This window comes from Eptatretus burgeri, chromosome 8 (assembly GCF_056783735.1).
Source record: "Eptatretus burgeri isolate ZD-2024b chromosome 8, Ebu_testis_v1, whole genome shotgun sequence".
In the NCBI taxonomy this organism is placed as follows: Eukaryota; Metazoa; Chordata; class Myxini; order Myxiniformes; family Myxinidae; genus Eptatretus; species Eptatretus burgeri.
Window position 1 is genome coordinate 73,324,515 of NC_140968.1, and position 22,857 is coordinate 73,347,371.

At 41.4% G+C, this 22,857-nt stretch overlaps 1 long non-coding RNA gene across 2 annotated transcripts in view; it reads left to right on the forward strand.

Moving 5' to 3' along the window:
• Window positions 1-16,964, forward strand: part of LOC147022039 (uncharacterized) — a 51,643-nt gene extending 34,679 nt beyond the window's left edge. The window contains exons 2-5 of one of the 2 annotated variants that reach the window (XR_015061049.1): window positions 1,994-2,048; window positions 3,062-3,226; window positions 13,958-14,121; window positions 15,657-16,964. This is a non-coding gene — a long non-coding RNA (uncharacterized LOC147022039). The remainder of the gene's footprint in view (window positions 1-1,993; window positions 2,049-3,061; window positions 3,227-13,957; window positions 14,122-15,656) is intronic. The other variant, XR_015061050.1, reaches the window with a different exon arrangement.
• The last annotated feature ends 5,893 nt before the right edge of the window (window positions 16,965-22,857 follow it).

A 22,857-nucleotide genomic window follows, 5' to 3' on the forward strand; every position in this document is an offset into this window, starting at 1 on the left:
CCATCAAAGGAATGCATTGTGGACACCCATATTTGACAATGATATTTGTGGGGTATTCGACGTAGAGTAACCGTGATGAAGTAATGAGCAGTCCAGGATCAATTCTCAGCTCTTAAAAATTCTCAGAAATGATTGACGGCCATACTTACTCCCTCTGGCAAGATCAATATCAATAATATAAATAAACCAGAAGGGCACTCGGTGGAGCGCATACTTCCGCCACGTAATGCCTGATCCACGAGAACATATCGGGCACAATACATTTTTGAGATATCATGCGATACATTACTATATCGTTTTTGGCCCTCTCTCTCTCAAAGGCGAAGAATCACTTTAGAAATTAAATAATTCTCGTATCCAGATCTGGATTCGAATCTTCACCAAAATCGAATCAATTCTTCCTTGGCACACACCCAACCTGTCCACCAGTTTCATCCGAATCCGTCCACAACTTTTTAAAGATATCGTGCTAGATATATATCGTTTTTGGCCCTATATCTCAGCGGTGAAGAATCACTTAAAAAATTATTGTAGTCGGATCCGGATCTGGATCTTCATCAAAATTTAATCAGTTCGTCATTGTCACACACTACCTGTCCAAAAAAATTCATCCAAATCTGTCCACAACTTTTTGAGATATCCTGTACACAGTCAAACAAACAAGTAGACATTGGTGAAAACATAACCTCCTTCACCTTCGGTGGTGGAAGTGATATAATAATGGTGATTATGACTGATTAAGTCCAAACCTTTTCCAGTGTGTTTAATCATCTGAAGCACTCTCCTGTCAAGGGTGACACTGGGGTGGTTTGCCATTGCCTTCCCAATGGAAGCATACATGTCAGGAACTTGGCCATTGAAATCAGCACACAATGGCCTACTCTTGGTGAAAGACCCATAGGGTCGTCAACATCCACTCGCAACTAATGTTGGCAGATGGGTAATGGGTACCCAGCTTAACATCTGATCCGAGCGAGGGAAGGATGGCATACTCATTTACGCAATGCCTTACTTCTAAAATACTAGGTTTACAGTTTAGAGTCGGGTTGGGAATCGAACTCAGATGAGAAAGCTCAAAGGCAATCCACTAAAGAATATACCTATGATATATGTTGCCAATGAATAATAATAGGTACGGTTATTTTTATGGTGTTCTACCTGGAGGCAGAATCGGTGCTACCAAAGCAACCCTATGGCAAGGATTGCACTGGGTGATTTGCCTTTGCCTTCACCATGGTAGCCGATGTAGGAATTTTGTAATTTGTTCAGGATGCCGGCGAACATAGCTCAACTACTCTTCGCGAAGGACACCGTGGGGTCTTTAACGTCCACCAACTAATGCCAGCAGAAGGGACGCCCCGTTTAGCTGCGATTCATCAATTGGTGAGGGATCGCAGTTTGGCCATCATCAGGGTGACGGTTTATAGCTGGGTCAAGATTCTAACCTCGGCTTGGACAGCTCAGAGGCGATCCTGCCAGCCCAATAATAATAATAATGTTCATAATAATAAGCACAATACACTTGTAAAAATTGTAAATTTATCCACGATATTGACCCAAACACAGGTCCACTTACAAAAGCCATCGTGAGATACGGGATCCATCATAAAGAATACAGTAATTGTCATCTCATCAGACATCATCAAGGATTGAACTCAGGTCCCGCATTTAATCTGGAAAGCATCATAAAGACTTCAAAAGTAGAGCGAAGAAGAATAAAACTTGCATCTCCCCAGTGCAGACAGCATGGGTATTGAGGAAAGGGGTCGTGGTGACGAAAATGAAAACGTCAGTGTTACACCGGCCTTCGATTTGTACATTTCCACCATTGTAATTTTGTTATTTAATGGAAAACTTTTGTGTATCACTCAAATTATGATGCACATTTTTACCTGCAAAAGATTATTGCCTTGTAACAAAAATTTCTTAAAACATCTGTCACTTTGACCACTTTGAGCACAATCTCTCACATTGCACTTTAATTGTGTTGCAGTGATTCGTTGGATGCTCATTTCGAGTGTAGACCTACCTCTTCTCAAATAGGCAAGGTGGGTTTTGTGGTTGGTTTTTATGGGGCTTGCAGGTGATAGAAAACGAGGGTTTACACAATGATTTATCTTCTGTAAGTTTTACTTACTGCATCCCTGGAGCACATTTACGACCGTGTTTGTCTGTGCCCGAGTTTCAGTCGTATCGCCTTGTACAGATGTGGCACATCATACTTATCGGTGAACTGTCTGCTTATAGGTTACATTTCCAACGGCATGTCCATCTGTCTCTCGATATATCTATTTCTATCTCCGTCATACTCTTGCCAAAGCAGCTCACCTGTAGTCCCAGCTGTAGTCATGGCAGGAATTTCTAACTTAATGATAGCTACACCTGGCTTAGCATCCATCCGAGGGACAGCGAACTTTGCGATGCAACACCCTGCCCATGAAGGACCATTCTGGTAGTTTGTAGTCGTGTCGACAATCAAACCAGACGAGACAGCTTGAAGGCAAGTGTGCTACCTCTGCACCATCCCATCAGGCTAACGGGCACATCAAATGCAACCAAAACTGCTGCGATTGGTAATTCACGTGAAAATGGCTGTTCCTTCTACTTGCACTGCTTTGTGTGCCTTATAGTTCCATACAATCTTTGTAGATCATGACCCTTTGCAGTCTATTAAAATTGATTGTCACAACCCCACAAGACTCCATTAATATTTTTTTCTAGAGAATAAAACAAAAAAAACTCACATTACAATATAATTAACGATTTTCCTTGCATGATATTTTTTTCGTTTTGCCCAATGGCGTTACCCCAATAACATGTAAATAATGGATATAATGATTGATTGTGTCTCAATCCTTTGATCACCATGGTAACACAAATACTCACCGTGTAGCATTATTTCATATCCATGTATTCATTATGGAAGTAATTATTGAATTTGAACTCCAACACTCTTCGCTCGTTTAAAATGCCTCTCGAAAGACGACATTACCAAAAGTTTTGGGGCATTGAGGAAACGTGCAGAGTTATTCATTAACAACCGATATTTGATTTCTTACAGATTGTCACTGTCACCAGCACTTGGCACCAAATGTTGGAAGGTGTCAGGTGTATTATTGTGCCATTTCTCATCCCCAGCAAGTGCAGGTTTATTGGTGGATTGCCATTTGTTCACTTTGGCCCAAGGCGGTGTTCCAGAGATCCCAGAACACTTGGATTTAGCAAGGTGTGTTGTCATGCTGATAGATGTAAGGATCCTCATTATACTGTTGTAGAAAATCTGAGAGTGTAACTTTCCTCAAAATGTCACAATCACAAGGTTCCTTTATAAAGCACCTCCTGCTTTGCATTGCGGGAAACAAATTGCACACATAGCTTGATGATGGTGGAGATCCATACTCTTGACACAGTGCTGAGTTGCTCATGACAAGTCATGAACATTTTTCTGTGACTAAGAAACAATCCTGGACTGGTCACCATGTACTGGTTCAGGTTGTGGAAATTTCCATTGAGCAGCCAATCAAACCCAAATTAGTTTGGCAAGGTCTACAATATTGTAGTTTTTGTGCTGCGTCAAATGTCTTGCAAAAGATACTGTGGGATCTTTTACTGAGACATGATTTCACATGGGAAAGCCAGATAAACATCCCTCCTGAAAGACCATGCAGGGGACGATGGAGACCCTGAAAGATCCTGCCGTCTCTAAAATGGCGGTTTTCGTCGTATCCAAACTCCAAGGGCAATCGGACCGTTGTCCCTATTTGGAGATGACCTCACTTCATTGTTTGTGTTTATAACGATACTCGTGGGGTATGCTTACACACTGTGTAAGCATATGAACTTCCCCATTGTCTCGGGCTGCTCACCTGCATTTGATTTTTTAATATATTTATTTTCATTTGTTTATATTTTCATTTACAGATTCTTTCCAATGGTTCTGTGATTTTTCCTGTGATATCGGTTTCGATGTCCATCGACACACAAAATTACCTTGCTTCCCCATTGTCTCAGGGTCGCTCACTTTTTTTTGTCATTTTTTTTTTCATTTATTTTATCACTTGATCAATTTCACTTATTTTTTCACAAATCAAACCCAAATTAATCGGGAATCGAACCCAAACGAGTGAAAGTAATGCAATGAGAATTCACCCACTCCACCACCAAGCTGGAATTACATACAGGACTTTGAGAGGGGTTATATCAAGTTTGGTAATGTTGTCCCAATACAGATTTTATAATACAGCAGATATGCAAATATAACCAGGGAACCACGGGTAGGCATGTATGACCGAGAAAAAATATATAATGGAGAAGAAAGTAAATAACTATGGATTTTTTTATTGCCATGAACAAACCTTGGGACATCACGGGTGATAAAGGTTGTAATCAAGTTTCATCAAAATTGTGTGAATGGTTTCTGAGAAGAAAGCAAATACACATTTTGGGGGCAACCCCCCTCCTTACACCCGAGACCCCAATTTTTTTAATGCCATGAACCAACTTTGGTCCGTACATACATGGTGATGAACGTTGTGGTAAAGTTTTATCAAATCCTATGTGTAGTTACAGAGAAGTTGAAAGTATTTGTGGATGGATGGATGGACAGATGGACGGATGACTCGCCATCCCGTGAGCTAAAAACGAACTTGAGCTCCATTATTAATATAGATTTCAAATGTTGAGGTATAGTGCTGGATAACAGGCTTTGAAAAGGTTGATACATAAAGGTCCAAAAGCGTTAAACAAATCTGATTTTCAGCGCAAAACAAATCTGACTGTCTCCTTGATAAAATATTGACCATTCAAAATGGGAATCAGTTAAAACAAAAGATCTGGACATGGCTGGACCACAGTTTCATCGACTAAGCATCATATATCAGGTATATTGAGTACCTGGCATCATATCAGGTGTTGGGCATCAAGTTGATCAAGCATAATATACTGTATTAGCAATTTGGCAACTAGTTATCAGACATCAGATGTGAGGCATCAAATATATCAGACACAGGATATCAGGAATCAAGTATATCAGGTATTTGGCATCGGATGTCAGGTATTAAGTTTCGAGGCAACAGATTATAATTGATGATCACAAATCAGAGATTAAGAAAAAAAACATCCGAAAATATAAGCATTTGTTTTGGACTTTAGTCCATTTTCAACCTGACGCAGGTGTTGTGTGTTGATGATTCTTGTTGGATAATTCCAATTGTCTCGGTTGGAGAGGCATAGTCAGACTGTTCGAGTAATGATATTTCCATCACAACACAAGCATATGAGATAACTTCATGAAAATACTTTTTTGTGTAGTTTGTCAGCCAGCAGATCAATTATCCAGCATGTGAGGAATACACAATGACATTTTGTCTATCCCAAGAGTGCAAGAAAATCTCGTGTGATGAGCAAGTGAGTGGAGCCACATAGGGTTAAAGGAGAATAACAGACAGACAATAATCTTCTGATTAAATATTTAATGCCAAAGAAAGTAAAAGTTATGAATCTTAATTTTTCATGGCTTATCACACAATAAATGATGTTATCCCCTGGCCTGGCTGCAGTTATATATGATAACATTGGCCGAATGTAAAATTTGAACCATCAAATAGTTCTGAACCTGGAGAAAGTGGTGGTGTCTGTCTCTGTCTCTGTCTCTGTCTCTGTCTCTGTCTCTGTCTCTGTCTCTGTCTCTCTCATGAGAGAGTGTTGGCATGAGATGGTGATTGGGCACTAAATTTTACATGCTCCACGTGCGTGCTCAATATAGTTGTTTTTAATTATTGATAGGCTGCATTGGAATCTTTATCATAATGATATCATCGACTATTACATAGCTCTGAGCACCCATGATGAATGATGTTGGAGGTGCAGAAAATAATGATCAGTTACGTTGTGTATCTAATATATGAAGCTCTTTCTTAACACTGATAATGACTCACTCACTGACTGATATTAAAGTTCAGTACCTTCCGGGTGTTGTAGAAAGCTGAAATTTTGTGTGCCAATGGAAATCAAAGCCGATACACCAGCATAAATCACAGAACCATCGGAAAGCATCCGTAAATGAAAATATATATGAATGAAAAATCAAATGCAGGTGAGCGACCCGAGACAATGGGAAAGGACAGTTCGTATGCTTACACAATGTGTAAGCTTTCTACATCACCAGAAGGTACCGATCTTTAATATCAGTCAGTTAGTCTGGTTAGAAAGAGCTTTATATATTAGATGATGACGATGCTAATGTAACTTAATTTATATGTAAGCAAAACATAATGTGTATGCATATCCTGCTAGTATCATTATAAATACAAATGATGAAGCGAGGTCATCTCCAAATAGGGACCACGGTCCGATTGCCATTGGAGTTGAATACGGCTAAAACCGCCATTGCAGTGATGGCAAGGCACACGACATCGTCCCCCACACGGTCTTTCACGAGGGATGTTTATCTGGCTTTCCCATGTGAAATCGTGTCTATGGAAAAGATCCCACAGTATCTTTTGCAAGACATTTGACCCAGCATAATAACTGCAATATTGTAGACCTTGCCAAACCTATTGTAGAGTATGTTTGTAGAGTGGACCTATTGTAGAGGATGTTGAGGTCGTGGAGAGATTCACTTAACTTGGCAGTGATATTCGTCTCTGCTGGCTGTGAGCCAGAGGTCAATAGACATCTGGGTAGGGCCTGGGGAGTCATGGATTCACTGGATAATGGGGTGTGGCGCTGCCGGTACCTGTGCGGGATGACGAAAGTCTGAGTCTTCAGGTCCTTGGTGCTTCCAGTCTAAATCTATGGATGTGAGACTTGGACTCTGACCAAGGATCTGAGATGGAGACTTAATTCCTTTGGCACCAGGTCTCTTCGGAGAATCCTTGGCTATCGCTGGTCAGACTTTGTGTCCAACAAGGGATTGCTGAGATAGACTCAAATGAGATTTGTTACCTGCATAGTTTGTGAGCGTCAGCTGCGGCTGTATGGACATGTGGCTCATTTTCCTGACGCTGATCCTGCTCACCAGATTCTCTCAGCAAGGAAGTCTCGTGAGTGGAGGAGGTCAATGTGCCGACCACGTGCCTCGTGGTTGCAGCAGGTTGATCGACATCTCAAGGAGATGGGGATTGGCCAGGCATCTGCCTGGGGGATGGCTAGACGGAGGCCCCTGGAGTACCGGCGGAAAGTGGCCGCAGCGACGCGCTGCTCCGGCGCATGCTCCCATACCTGACCTGACCTGACCTTGCCAAACGATGAGTAGAATGTGCAGTCTCATTGTACTGTATATTTGTTATTAAGCAAATATGGTGGAATTTTTTTTGTCTGCGTCTACCCACACACTCCCTCCCCACTTCCCTCACCTCCACCTACACCCCACACCTCACCCACCCCTATCATCCTACATCCCAACTGCATACTACAAAATAAGGCTCTTCTCCTATGCTACCCATTGTACGTTTCTCTCTTTTATCTTCCATTGATACTTATGGCAACTATGGGTTTGGGTGGTTAAGGATTTACTGTTTATTTATCTCTCTGGTGCAACCTACTTTCAAATCCATCAGCGTCCCAAGTGAGGTGTCCCCCCCCCCCCCCGGTTCGTTGAATACGTGGCTAATCACTTTGATTTACTGGAACCATACTCGGTCTATCAACATGCCCCTCAATATGTTCATTGGAATGCAATCTGAGCTGTGAAACATATTACGAGCAGGGTGTGCTTACACATTGTATAAGTATACGAACCGTTCTCCCCCATTGTCTCGAGTCGCTCACCTGCATTTGATTTTTCATTCATTTATTTTCTTCTTTTTTTTCACTTATTTATATTTTCATTTACCGATGCTTTCCGACGGTTCTGTGATTTACCCCGGTGTATCAGCTTCAATATCTGTCGGCACACAAAATTATCGTGCTTCCCCGTTGTCTCGGTTCGCTCACCTGCATTTTTTTCATTGATTGTTTTTCATTTATTTATATTTTCGTTTATGTAACTTGTCCGACGATTCTGTGAATTTTTGGGGTGAATCGGCTTCGGTGTCCATCGGCACACAAAATTTCAGCTTTTTACATCACCCAGAAAGTACCGGTCTTTAATATCAGTCAGTGAGTCAGTTAGTATATGCTTGGTGTTGGCTTTATGGTTAGGGTGGTGGGCTTGGGATCCTCGGATCCTGAGTTGAAATCCCACTTGGCTGTTGAATTAATACCAGGTGAGGTTGACTGCCTGTCATCTTTCTGAGGTCGGCAAAATGAGTACCAGCTTGCTGGTATCCTGTGTCGGAGTGGTGACCTGTTCAGGATTGTGTGCAAGAGCCAAGGAAACTGCTTCAGTGGCACCAACGCTCTGCACAGAGTATGGTCTCGATGGCTGGATGGTCAGTTCGTCAGTGTTTAGAAAGAGCTTTACCTATTAGATGATGATGATGATGATAGTGTAACTTAATTTATAGATTAATATAGGTAATGATATGTAAATACAACACAAGCATAAAATGCCCTCGACCCAGGGCCTATCACTGGGAAGAGAACATTTTTTGACTTTTGCAACAATAACCAGAAATCATAGTGTGAGATTGACTTTGGAACCTAGTAAAAGTTCAAACCGACCATGAAGAGGAGTCCCAGGCCTTTCTCAGTTTTGGACTATATCATCCTCACATCCCCAAGTCTACGACCTGCCATTTGAAGGTGGCTTTGATGTTGGCGAAGGTGATTGGGTCAAGAGCGTTTATGGGAAGAGTCGCCATGACATATCTTGAGTGCCCCACAGCCACTGTTTGTTCATTTATATTTGGAGACAAAAGCTTTCTTGTGCCTCGCCATCAATACATCAATTGAGACACGGCAAGTAATGCGCCTCACTATATCGAGTTGGTGCGGTTGAAAGATGGCAGCAGGAGCCACTCCATCACTCGCCGTGCGGTTGGGACAATCGGGTGAGACCGATTAAATACCGGGCCCTTGACCCATTAGGCATGAGCCAGTGTGAGGCATGATTGTGCTGATTTAGGGCAGATCCCCCTTTTTAATCACACTTAAGCGGGTAGTTAATCATGCTAAGTGAGAAGTTGTCGACCAGCTCAACAAAGGGTGCGATTAAAGCTGCCAAGACCTCTCCAGCTTGCGTTGCATTGCGGGAGATTTGCACGTTAGGGTCATGCTATACCCATCGTGGACTTTTAAATGAGATTTTTTTTTTGTTGTTATTCAAAGGCCCACGTTTGATTTGATATTTAACAATGAAGGTCATACTAAATAAATTTCGTGTTTCCTTTGTTCATATTTTATTAACGACTGTGTGGCATTTGTAAAATATTACTCCAGAATGAAGCAATGTTTGCCTTAACTTCATATATTATCCTTCTTTATGAAGGTCCTCTGGTTGGTGTTGTTATGGTTCTTGTTTTGATTTTTCATGTGCCATTTGGAGTCCCATCCACATCTCATATTCAAGTCACACCTCTACCACTAATTTGGTGGGGGTATTTTAATATAATCTTTGTTATATTAATCCAGGTTGATATGATGGCTTAGAGGTATGCACACTGGCTTCTCAGCTGTCTAGCCTGGGTTCGAATCCTGACCCAGCTATTAACTGTTTCACAGGCAGGGTGATTCATCAATGTGTGTCGTCCATTGCACGGACATGATGTCCCATATGCCATCATTACTTGGTGGATGTTAAATATCCCGCGGTGTCTTGGTACCCTGGCCAAATTCCAAATTGCTGCCTTAACTACTGCTGGGAGGGTAATGGCAAATCACCCAGTATAACCTGTCAATAAACTGCTTTGGCAGTACTAGATCTGCCATCGGGTAGAACAACAGAATATAAATAAGAAAATTAATCTATGGTATTCGAGCAAATTTCTACTCTTACCCAAAAGTAACAAAGCATCTTTAACGTGTGCACGACTCAACTACACACACTGAATTGAAAAGTCACAGGAGTTAAACACACACAGGTGAACTAAACGAGGGAGGATTTGCCATTCAACCTCCAAATGCTTGAGGGTTCTGCAGTTGTCACCAAGTAAGCAGAATCTGTGGTGTAATGGTTAGAGCATGTGACGTGAATGTGGGAGGTCAGTGGTTTGACCCCCTCCCCCAGCTGAGTCACACCAAAGACTTAAAAATGTATGTGCTGCTTCCTTGCTTGACACCTGGCATTTAAAAAGGATAGAGTATGGACACAACCATTGGTTAGCAACCATTGTGCAGGATTTATAGGCATAATGGCTGGCACCTCTTGTGTTGAGGTTCCTCCGAAGAGAGGTAATAAATTCATGATGTCATGTAACCCATGGGCTTCAGCTTATCTTTTATACTTAAGACCTAATTAATTCATACAATTGTCTAATTTTGGGGTCCTGCCGCTAGCATCATAAGTTCTTGTACAATGAAGATCCCACGATGTCTTTTGCGAAGTGTGGATGAGCTTGCGCTCACACTTGAACGAACTACAAATGCCTGCTCTGACTACCACTGGGAAGGCAAACACAAACAATGCAGTAAAATCCTTGCTTGCCACGTGACTTCTTTCGTGTGCAGTACATGACTGCAAATTGCATCTTCTGGCTGGGGGATGCAGCTCCAGTCTATAGCTGGGACAGACTTCAAACCCAGGCTTAACTAAACAGCTCAGAGGCGAGTGTGCGTACCTCTTGGCCATGCTGCCGGCTCATGCCATGAGACTGCTTTGGCAGCAAGAAACCTGCACCTTTGAACCAAATAACAGAGAAAGACGAATTACCCCGTGCACAAACCCAAAAGCGGGGTTAAGCAATTGGTTCACTTTGTCTGTCTATCGACAGAATCATTCTAAACAGGAAACTCACTATTTTAAAAGACAGTGGAAAGGACCACAGACTTGTGGAAGCAACTCTGAAGTTGGAGCTTAATTCTGGGAGAATAGTACCATCCCAGCCGAGGCAGGAAGTTGGCAAGCTCAAGGATGAGAGGGTAGCTGAGGAGTTTGCGAACAGGCTGAGTGGAGATTTGGGATGTCTAGGTGCCTTGGGGAATCCTGAAGGGTTGAGTGCCTTCAAGACCACCATCCTTGATGTTGACGGTGGATGTCTTGGAACTCACTGTAGGGAGAAGAATAATTTTGTCTCTCAAGGGACACTGAATACCATTGACCAGTCACAGGGGGAGCCTTAATAGCAGAGCTGAGCTGTTCAGGGAGTTGAGGCATAAAACTGTACGTGTGCTGAGCGTGGAAAAGGAGGCATATGAGCGAGAAATCTGTGAAGGGGTAGAGCATCACCTGTGGTCAGGTGATTCTCATCCAGCTTACAGGGGAATTTCCGCATTGCGCTCATCCAAGCCCATCCCTCAGTGTACTGCCACATCTAATTCCACTTCTAAGGTAACACTTTTGCAATGCCTCTTACCCAGTAATCTACAGGGTGTTTACAAAGTCCCGTTATACCCCCTCCGCAGAACCTGATAAATATATATAATGAACACACAAGAGGTATAAATGTAAACAATGAATACACAAAACTTTTATTGGCATAAAAACCAAAGTATTAACATGAACATAAATAAATACAGTACATGAAATGTACCAGGACAGATGATGATTGGGGGTGAAGGGGTGGGGATTTTTTGACTTTGTGACCACCCTGAAGGGTACAGTTCATTTCTCTCTGTGCGAAGTGATTTTGCAATCTCTTGGTTTAGGGTCTCATTATCATGATCACTTGACAGTTGCAATCCCACGGAGTTTCTGAAAATCTCACGGGATTGTAAGTTGGACAGGTGACCATGACGGGCCATTTTAAAGTCGCTCTATTGTGTCTAAGCCATTGTAGCTACGTGAAAGGTCATATTGAATGATCAATGACCCCATTCCTTCATGGGTGTAACAAAGTGTTTTCGGCCCCCACAGAAATAATACCGGGCAATGCTGTGTACTCCTGTTAGTTCATTATAAATTGGTTTGTGGGCACCAGCAGTGACCACTATTTTCGTTGTGTCTGTCTGTTGGGTCGCCAAAATAGGTGACCCTTATTGTCAGTAATTGTTTGTTTGGATGTTTGTCATCAGCATAATTGGTAGTAAACATGGGCAGATTTTGACCAAACTCGGATTTTGACCAAGCTACATCTTATGACCGAGTGCTTTTGAAATTGTGATGGTTGCTAGGGATGCTTTGATTCCCTAGCAACAACCGAAAAACCTTCAAAATCGGTACCGTTCACACGAAATCAATTCCGAAAGCCATTATCCCACGTAGGGTTATGAAATTTGGCGCGAATGATCTACAGGTGATGCTCTATCAAATGTATTCCATACTTTACCCGTTGCGCCCCCTACAATTATGGTATGCGTGAAAATTGGCGAAGATTGAAGGCCCCCTAGCGACCAGGTGAGTGCATCGATACGAATGAAACTTTGCAGGTTCATGGTACTCTATGAGTACTACAACTTTTCCTCAGGACATATTGACTGATTTCGCTTATGTCAGGGGTCAAAGGTCAATAAGTGCAAAAATCGATAATATGTGAGAGCTGGAGGTGCCTTCGTGCCAAATGCTACTCCTCCTAGGGTTATGGTCGGATGGTCATGAAAATTCACACCAATCATCTGGAATACATTGTGCACAAACGATCGAGCCAGATTTTCGATTTAGATCTTTATTCACCCACAGCACCCCCTCGAACTTTGGGGATTTCCGATTTCAAACTGCATTTTCGGTACTTTTCATTCAAATGGATACCGAGTAGTTATCAGTAGATGGAACTGGATGAGATTTGATATGCATAATCTTAAGGTGATTCTCTATCCGCTATATGACATCCATTTTGCTCTATATCTTATAGTTTCCATGCTCGGTGACCCATCGCCGCCAACCGGCTTGTCTGTCTGTTTGTGACTCTCTCCAGAGCATAGCTCCGTGACGTTTGATGCGATTTTGATGAAACTTGGACACAAGCTAGATATCATGGTCTAGTTGTGTCTTTTGTATGAGGGGCATCCCGCGCCCCTTGTGCATGGAGCCACGCCCACTTGGACTTTTATATCTTTTTTTCTCAATTTTTTTTTCTCGCAATTTCATTTCCACGAAGCTGTGCATAATGTCCAGAAGTACAACATATAAAAAATCCGATTTGATTTGGTCAATTTTGACGGAAGAGATAGGTTTTTACGGTAGGGCTTCCTCAAAAGCTTCCACTCACTCAATTGTACCTATCATGGCATTGTTCAATAATGCCCGCAAACCATCGTCACCTCCCGGCTAGTCAACAATTACTTTTCTAGGGACAATCATTATTCAAAGAGAGATGTAGGGATGGTTTCAGATGATCGTTTCTTGTGAGCATCCCTACTTTGTTTACATACTTTTTGGAGGAACATCCCTACATCCTTTTGCATTTTTAAAAATGTTTTTTGGGTTTGCGGGCACCAGTATGGACCACTATTTTTGGTTCGCGGGCGCCAGCAGTGACCACTATTTTCGTTGTGTGTGTCTGTCTGTTTGTGACTCTCTCCAGAGCACAGCTCCATGACGTTTGATGCGATCTTGATGAAACTTGGACACAAGCTAGATATCATGGTCTCGTTGTGTCTTTTGGTATGAGGGGCGTCCCACGCCCCTTGTGGGCTGAGCCACGCCCATTTGAACTTTTTTTTTCTCGCAACTTAATTTCCTGAAGCTGTGCATAATGTCCATAAGTACAACATATAAAAAATCCGATTTGATTTGGTCAATTTTGACAGAAGAGATAGGTTTTTACGGTAGGGCTTCCTCAATAATGCCCGTGAACCATCGTTGCCTCCCGGCTTGTTTTTACTTGCTTCTTTACTTTTTCATAAATATGTATAGATGTTCTACCACTGGTTTTCAAAGTTGTGGTACAAACTTTATAGAATTGCTCTATAGAAGAAGATTTGCTGGGTTTGACCAATCTTGTTTCTTTTTGCCTTTTTTTGCTTTTGCCATGGTCTGGAGAATTGAAATGTGATCCCTGCCGAGACAATCAGCTGAACAAACCAAGTTGGTTCTCATATGTAGCCAAAGTAACTTTTTAGAGAAGATATTCCAACTTTGGTTTTGCATGTTGCAACTGATGGGGTGGCCATTTTGTTCTGCAACAACGGTACATGGTAATGATGGTACGTGAGTACGTCTATTAATTACGTACTCTAGGAACGTGATTACGTCTTTTTATTATGTACCATTAGAACCTGATTACAGTACGTCCATTAATTATGTACTATTGGAATGTGAGTATGTCCATTAATTATGTACTAACGCAATCAATGTGAGTACGTCTATTCATTACATACTAATGAAATTGAAGTACTTCGTCTTTTCATGTCAAAGGAATGTGAGTGCAGTCATCTATTAATTATGTAATATTGGAATGTGAATATGTCCATTAATTACATACTTATGAAATGTAAATAATACATCTATTAATTATGTTTCATTGCAACGGGAGTATTCCATTAATTGTGTATTATTGGACTGCAACTACATCTATGAATTATATCCATTAATTACGTACAATTGGAACATACCTTTTAGATATTTTGACCCCTTTATAACCTTCAGACCCTTTTTAGATTTTTTTTTGAGACCCTTTAGACTCTATAATCTCCTTCAGACCCCTTTTTACCCTTCAGACCTTCACACCTTTCAGACCTTTTAACACCCTTTAGACCCATAGACCAGTTTTAGTCCTAAAATTACACCCTTTAGACCCATTTAGACCTTCTGACCTTTGCACTTCTTGTTTTTTTTGTATACATAGTCGATGATTGTGGAAGAGGAAGTGAACTGAAGAGATCAGGACGTAACAGGACAAAAAGGATGAGTAGAGAGAGGGAGCAATCATCCACAGCAGAGTTAAAAGCCAAGATAGAGGGAGACTTGGACAAGCAATGGGTGTGGGAAGGAATGAGGGACAATAGAGGATGCATGGGGTGGATGATGGATACAGAAACGCATGCCCCCCATAGATCCCCATAATTAGCGCAGATTTTGATGTGGTCAATAAACCTTCGCGAGACATCAGATGTGAAGCTTGTGGCCAAGTTTCATCAAAATCACATGTTTGGTTAAAGCGATAATGACTGAAGTGTTTACGGACTCACTGACTCGCCGACGGACACTGCTCGATTGCATAAGCTCACTGGACTAAAGTCCAGGTGAGCTCAAAATGCAACCAAGTTGGTCGCATTCTCGGGAAAATTAGTTCATCTTCTGAACATATGGTACTGACGAAAGGGTCAGGTTATATTTAACATTCACTAGGACGTAGAATGGGGTCGGGGCGCAAAGCCGAAGGTTTGCCGGACACCAAAGTTCAGAGTTACCAATCTGCATGGTCTGCTTTGAACACTGGCTCAATGCAACATCTAAATGCTATAAGTTGAGCCATGTCGGTGTCGATCCATCTCTGTTGAGTAAGCATTATCATTTTGCATCTGAGGTTCCTAAGCAATATATGGTTCCCCAATAAGTGCCCACGACGTTGTTTTCTTTTTCATTTCCTCACCAAATGATTGCACACATTTCTCATGGAGACAATGAGCTCTTATTAGAATGAAAGATCTATTATTGAGCAACCTGACTCTGTCATTCTATCTTTCCATGCACCGTGTGAGTGAAACTGATCGTGAACTCCGTGTCTGTTTCCATTCAGGCTTGCAAGGTGTTACAAGCACAGGTGTCATTGCTATATTGCACACCAAATATATACTCACCTTTCCCCAGGCAGCATACACGCCACTCCACGTGTGTGCTGTTCTTGCCTTTTGTCTGCAACAGCAGGGAGTGAAACCAACAGTTTCAATTACAGCGACTCAGACAACCCACACGTCGAGCACAAGGCAGATCAAACAAGACGCTTCACTTTGTCTCAGGTTGAAAAACTTTGCAATTCTCGTCGGTGCAGCTGACATTGGGGCTGATAGTGTACACAGTACTCACTACTATGCTACCAATTGGACATATTTCATACAAAAAGGTCAATGACAGCTTTATTTAGAAAGAAGAAAAAAAGAAAGAAATATGTTTAAATCAATTGGCTAACGGTCATAGTTCATAATTTTCATGAAAGTTTAACATGATGTGTGAACCAGAGGATGGAAATGGAGCAGGATTATCAAGCATAAAGCTTGCAGACCATTTTAAGTTTCAACAGGCAAGGTTTGCCTTCACACAGCGATTGCCATGGCATGAAAGTGTGCTTTGATTCCAAGAACATGCGCAGCACAGCAAGTGTACACAACTTGCACTAACCCATGAACTGTCAGGGATGACTACGTAAGATCTACTTTGAATTTGAGGACTTAATTGGGACTTCAGACAGTCAAGTCTCGGACTCACTGCTGTGTCGATATAAACTGTCGTAATGGTGATTCACAGTCGTAATGTCGTAATGGTTTTATCATAAGGCATGTTGACTGTTGCATCGACAATAACTTGGGTATCCTGTCTGCCATGATTCGTTTTTAGGCCTTAAAGATCCCACAGTATATTTCAAATAAGAGTAGGTATTTCCGGCACCCTGAACAAATTAATTCCTCCTCTGACTATCTCATCAAGACGCACTATGCACGCATGGCAAGTAGGCCAAATGGCCCTCAACAAGGGATGGGGGAGGCTCTTCGTTATGCAGGTGGACTCTAATCGCCTGTAATAAGAGGAATCCACTCCTGGCCATTGCTGAATATGCAAGAGTTGTTGGAATATATTCATATCGGTTGCATCTTAGTCTGTTTTTCAAGTATTTGTCTCATACCTTTATTAGTACCTGAACTTCGTTTTCCAATTACTACATCGCTTTCTTCCAAAGCTTCTTCTTTCTTCTGTGTCAGTAAAGCAATTTGTGTTTTGCTACCTTTGTTGTCGTGATGCTTCTCGCTTGTAAAGATAGCCTGGTTCATCGTATTCGATTTGCATCAGACAGTTTTGTCTCGTGTGCTTGTGCCCTGTCCAAAAAACAGATGTACATTACCTATTATCATTGATGATAATTAATATTTTTATTATTTTTGCAAATCCACTTGATCATCACATGTACCTGTACTGCCTTTTTGAGGTCGAGCTCCTTGGTCCTTCATTGTGCAGATGTTATCCACTCGTTATACCTATATATGTAGCCTGTCAAACACATTTAACTTTGCTGGCCTTATTCTCTTTTTTTCATTTCTTCTTCTGGCTTTGTTTTCTAAATTCTTCTGTCTACTTATAGTTGTATTTCTACCCTTGAATTTTTATACCATTGCCAGGAAGGAGTTTTTGTGTTTTCAGCACCCTTGAGGTCATAGCATCCTTTGACTTTAAGTATGGGTTTTTTTATGTTTTAAATTTCTGTTTTGCATTACCATTACCATCATCACCACTCCTCATACCCCTCCCTCAACCACTACACCTTTTCCTACCTCCTCACACCGCTCTACCTCCTGCTATCCACAAGTTTACCAAGAACTCTTTTGTCTTACTGACGAAGTAATGAACGAAGAATACGTGTTGTTCAGGACTGTTGTTGATGTAAACTTGTGAAAATCTATGCGGTGGTCAATGGGGTTGCAGTCGTATAGACACGGATTAATGTTTCATGAGGCCCTTGACATTTCCCATGACCTCGGGCAAAGGCGGCCCAGTTGTCAACAGCGATGGAGATGAGACACACCTCACTTTGGATGTACTGGGACCGGAAGGCAGCCCAAGGGAGCCGCTGCCACTTTTTTATTCCGATCTCTACCGGATGAGCATTCTCTATGAGACACTGAGCCTGATATTTGACTCCGCGCTATTAATTAAGTCTGGAGTCCATTTCGGTGAAACATCATTTGCTCCTGCCTTTTTTTGTGATTCACAATCGACCCATCCCAATGGAAAAGACTGTTACGGAGACGATGACGAAAATTGTAGACTTTAGAAATCATAAGACTTTCATCCTAACATCTTGTTCTGTGAAAGTTAGAATCTGTATGTTGTAATTTTCCATCGTGAGTAAAGAGATACGTGACATTTATTATAGGTTTTGGTCACATTCCAAGTGTTGAAAGGCAATGAAGTTCTTTACTTTTAAAGATAGATTTGTTTTTCCAGCACATTTCTCATTGTCGAAAAACTCATCATAAATGAACAAAGACAAAATTCAATTGAAAAAATTATTTTAGCAACTTATTTTTGTGCCCCAAATTCGAATGGCATTGAATACCTGCATTGTCTGCTACAAACCAATACATTCAAGTGACCATCAGTTTGCAGAATTCTCAAACCTTCTCTTTAGAAAGTTACTACTACTACTACTACTACTACTACGACTACTACTACTACTACTGCTGCTATTTATTAAACAGCCCCAATTCATCTTTAAGTGTACTTGTAAACAGGTTCTCCAGCTTAATGTCCTTCCGATGAACAGCACACACCTTGTTGTGCATGTGAAACACCAGGATGACAGTTTATAGCTGCGTCAGGATTCAAACTGAGACTAGACAACTCAAAGGTCAGTGGGCATACCTCTCTGCTATATCCTATGAGCCCTAACCTATTCTCAGTAATAGTCATGTTCAACCATAAGGCAGTCCCTCATAATGCGTTTCTCTGTCCAACATGTTATAAATGCCACAATTTCTGCTTCGAATCTCGCCAACAGTACATGTGAGTGCAAAGGCACTTTAATACTATTACCCTGATGAAGCCAACCCTGTGTATATTTTATGTTCATTCAATCACCCACTAAAACATAGCCATGACACTTTTTGTCTGGACCCAAAATTCCAATGTAACTTTCAAAACTAGGTGCACACTGGGCATAATTTGCATGCTCTGTCTACCAAGTATTTCCCCGGTTAGTACCTCTTAGTCTCTTAATGCCCACCTTGCATTTGTATATTGCACAAAGGAGTGTTTCCCTGCTTTACCACCTCTCTTGAATGCTTTGGAGCAGCCAAAAGCTCTGAACCCAGGTGACATCGCCCATGACCTCGAGTTTAAGACACAAGAATATAATGGATAAAGTTATCCACCATAAAAGATCACAATGTGCTGCTGTTTCAGGCTTTGCCCTTCATCAGGGCAAAAGCCTTGCCCTTTAAGGCACAGGAGTTTATTTACAAAAAAAAGTCTGATTTAAAAGGTGTGTTTTTTTTATGATAAAGCACACCTTGTGGAACTCGAAATTTGACATCTGGTCCTTCAACTCTTTTAGAAGTATATCAAAGAAAACATATCCCCAAACCTATTTTATAAACTTCCCAATTGCGTAGGCTGCATGGAAGGACCAGTCAACCGTGTCTCTGTGGAAAAAATGAAAAATATATAGCCAATCTACCTAAAATGACCACTTAATTGCCATAACGACCCCCAATATCAACAGTCACATACCTCTAAAACTAATCAACATAGAAAGCTAATTCCTGTGTCTACCTTTAGGTATTTGGCTACGGGGAATCAATTGAAACCAAAGTCAGACCAATTATAACACTTCTTATTAGCATGACTCCAAAATGGCTGCCTCTAAGACTGCCCTAATGACCCCTGGTGACAACAAATATATCAACAACGTCAAATACCATGTAATATCAGCACAAACAAAAACTCTGACATTAACTAAATTATTCATATTCGAGAAAGTTCATAAGTAACTGGATCATTTGGCCCAGAAAATGTAATGATCCTCTTCTTCTTCATCCTCATCTTCAGAAACATCACTGCCATCGACATTCAGGTATCCTTCATCATCGCTTTCAACCTCAGCAAATACTTTCTCATCATAAACCAAGTCTTTTGGCATGGCATCACCCTCAAACCACTTTAGAGAAAGCTTGCCATCACAAAGGATCTATCCATGCTCAAGTGGTTCCCAGGGATCAATCAGGTTGAAAGAATGCAACCATTGATGCACAATGATGTTGATGTGCTTGAGCTTCTGCTCTAGGCCTTTGAAGCATGGTTGAAGCATCGCTGGAACCATTGATTTGATATTGATGAGCTTCTTGGTTTGCTTATTTGGCAGAGACCTCTGTAAGATCTTCAACCAGGCCTCATCGACTGCTTTACATTTTAGCTTTGTGGCACCATAAACGGAGCACACAAACTATTCCACATTTGTGCAATTGCTTTGGTCTATAGTCTGTTCATGCCCCAGATGAGCAAGTGCCTGCAGCGTCTTTGGTTGAGGCCATAATGTTGAATGGCCGCACTTTTCCCTTCCTATTGAACACGGCAGTGTAATCACAGCCAGTGAGTGCGTGGAATGCCGGCAGCACATCACAGACCTGCAATCAAATTCCATCTGGGGTAGCACGATCTTTCCAAGTAATCTCCTCTACCATCTCGGTAACTATTTTGCCCTCCTGGGTACATTATACTGCATGCCCAAGTCTGTGCAGAATTTTGCAGATTTTCTCACTGCTTGTCATGCTCTTCACACCCACTCCGATGCAGAGGTGCTTTGATGGCTTCACATGCCCTTTGGTGGTATTGTGTAGCAGGTCGTCACTGATAGACTGAGTGACTCTTGTGTCCCACTTGTTTGTATTGCTAGTCTTTGCTGATGACATCTAGATTTAGTTTAGTATGAACCTGACAAACTTTTCAGGAGTTGGCACCTGTCCCTTCTGGAAGTGCTTTGTGGTCAGAGCGAGAGGGAACAGGTTGGCATTCTTGTTAATTTCGAGCAGGATGCTTCTCAAAAGTTGTGCAGCCTCAGCCAGGAGAACATCTGCCTGCTCCTCAGCACGCGTATCCTTTTTTGCCATCAAGAGAGCATCTTTCACCATCACTTGGGAAGAAAAGATGAGCTCCAATCAATTATATGGACTTACGGAAGAGAGGTTGTCACCAAATGGGTCAGAACATTGTTTAATACGGTTCTTTATCAACGCATATCACGGCCATTTTGATCAACACAAACTCACAAACCACGGATTAAACTATACACATCCGTAGCCACCAAAGGGTCGTTTGCCCTTCACCACATCCTGCTGAACCTTTTCATACAATTCCTTATATACTTCGTGGTACTGGTCTCTCTTTTTGGTCACTTTCTTTTTGAGGGAATCAGCATAATCCTGTCGACATTTGTTATGCTATTTGACTTCCTCAGCATGAAAGTCAATATTACCAACCTTTGCTGACATTTCAGAATCCTCATGCCCTTGCACCAGGTCTTTGATATAGCTCTCAGCTGAATGAAGCATGCATCTGCTTGGATATTGTTTTTTCTGGTCGACTTTTTTGTTGACTGGTCGTCGAACATGTCATATGGCAACCTTTTTGTTGCAAAACAAGCAAACGTCATCAAAAACCTCAGATGATGAAACAGTGATGTCACTGGTAGCACTTCTGAGATGGGGTTCTGAGGAAGATGTGGATGTTGCAGGGGAAATAGCTGAGGATGGGAATGATGTAAATCGTTTTTGCTGAAAGGTAATCTCCGGATTAGAATTTTGGTATTTTTTTTTTCTGATAACGATTGGTACTTAAAATCAGGTTTGTCGAAGTAGAATGCAGAACATTTTTCAATTTCCTCCCAAGTTTTTTCAGTCAATTATTTGATAGTCTGGTTTTCTGTTTCACAGCAGCAATGGATGATACAGTCATCAGCCATGATCAATGAGAGCTGAAGAATCAAAACCTGCAAAGATAAAAGAAAACCTGATAAGATGTCTCCAACCAGCAACCAGTGATGATAGAGGTATAAAATTTTAACATGTTACAACCCTGCCATATAGCCTCTAAAAACATATATGCAGGCAGCATTTACTTCTTGTAAGCCGAATCCACACCACATGGAAAGGAGTACATAAACGAGCAAATTGCGTCATTCAGCGGTTAAGGGGTCGGTTTAAGACGTTCAGTTTCTCGTGCCCCAAGGTATGCTTTATCATTAAAAATGCAAAAAAATAAAAAAATCTTCTCCAGAACCGCTTAACAGAAAATGTGAAACTTTATACATTTGATCAGCCATGGGGAATATAGTTTGAAAATATTTTCATATTTATTGACACAATTTAGCCTTAATGTGCACAACAGTGGTCATTCAATACCCTAATAATCAATCAACAAAGCTATGGATAGTGGCAATGTATATGTGACTTAAGAGCTTGTATGGATGATACCGGTATATAGACCATAATAGCAGTGGACCATAATAGTAGCGTGTTCAGTTTTTGTTCAGAATGGGTATGCGAGGCGAGACGATGCACTCGACCGAGTGCCATTCTGGTGTGAAAATGTTTTCCTTTTTATCTCAGATAATTTTTTTATTTATTCATATGCAGCCTGTGGCTGCTTGGCTGCATCATTTTCTGGGGGTGCAGCTGTGCCACTGATGCAATGCCCCTGTTACCAGCGCACTGGTACTCATTTTGCCGACCTTGGAAGGATGACAGGCTGAGTCAACCATACCCGGTGTTAATTCAACTGCCCGACAGGAGCTTGAACTCAAAACCCTAGAATCTTAAGCCAGCTACCTCAACCGTAAAGCCAACACCAGGCCTATTTCAGATAATAACTTTAATTGATAATTTCTTCACATCATCATATTGGGAATGATATTAATGTTTAAATACATGTAGAGCACAAAGTGAAGAAGTTTACTCGATTAAGACACACTCCACCTGACATATACCTAGCAATCATGTGTAGTGAATAAAAACCTGATCGATGAGTATATATGCCATGAGTATTTCTCACATAATCTATCATCAACTACATGTGTTGATAAAGAAGGTTCACTTGGAATCATTGACAACGTTCGAGCAGTCCTGACAACCAGTCAGGAATTCATTTGCATATAATCGTACAAATAATGAACATTTTTCAAAACCATTTCCTGCATGCTTGGATTTTTATTATTGCGATTGATAATAAATCACTTT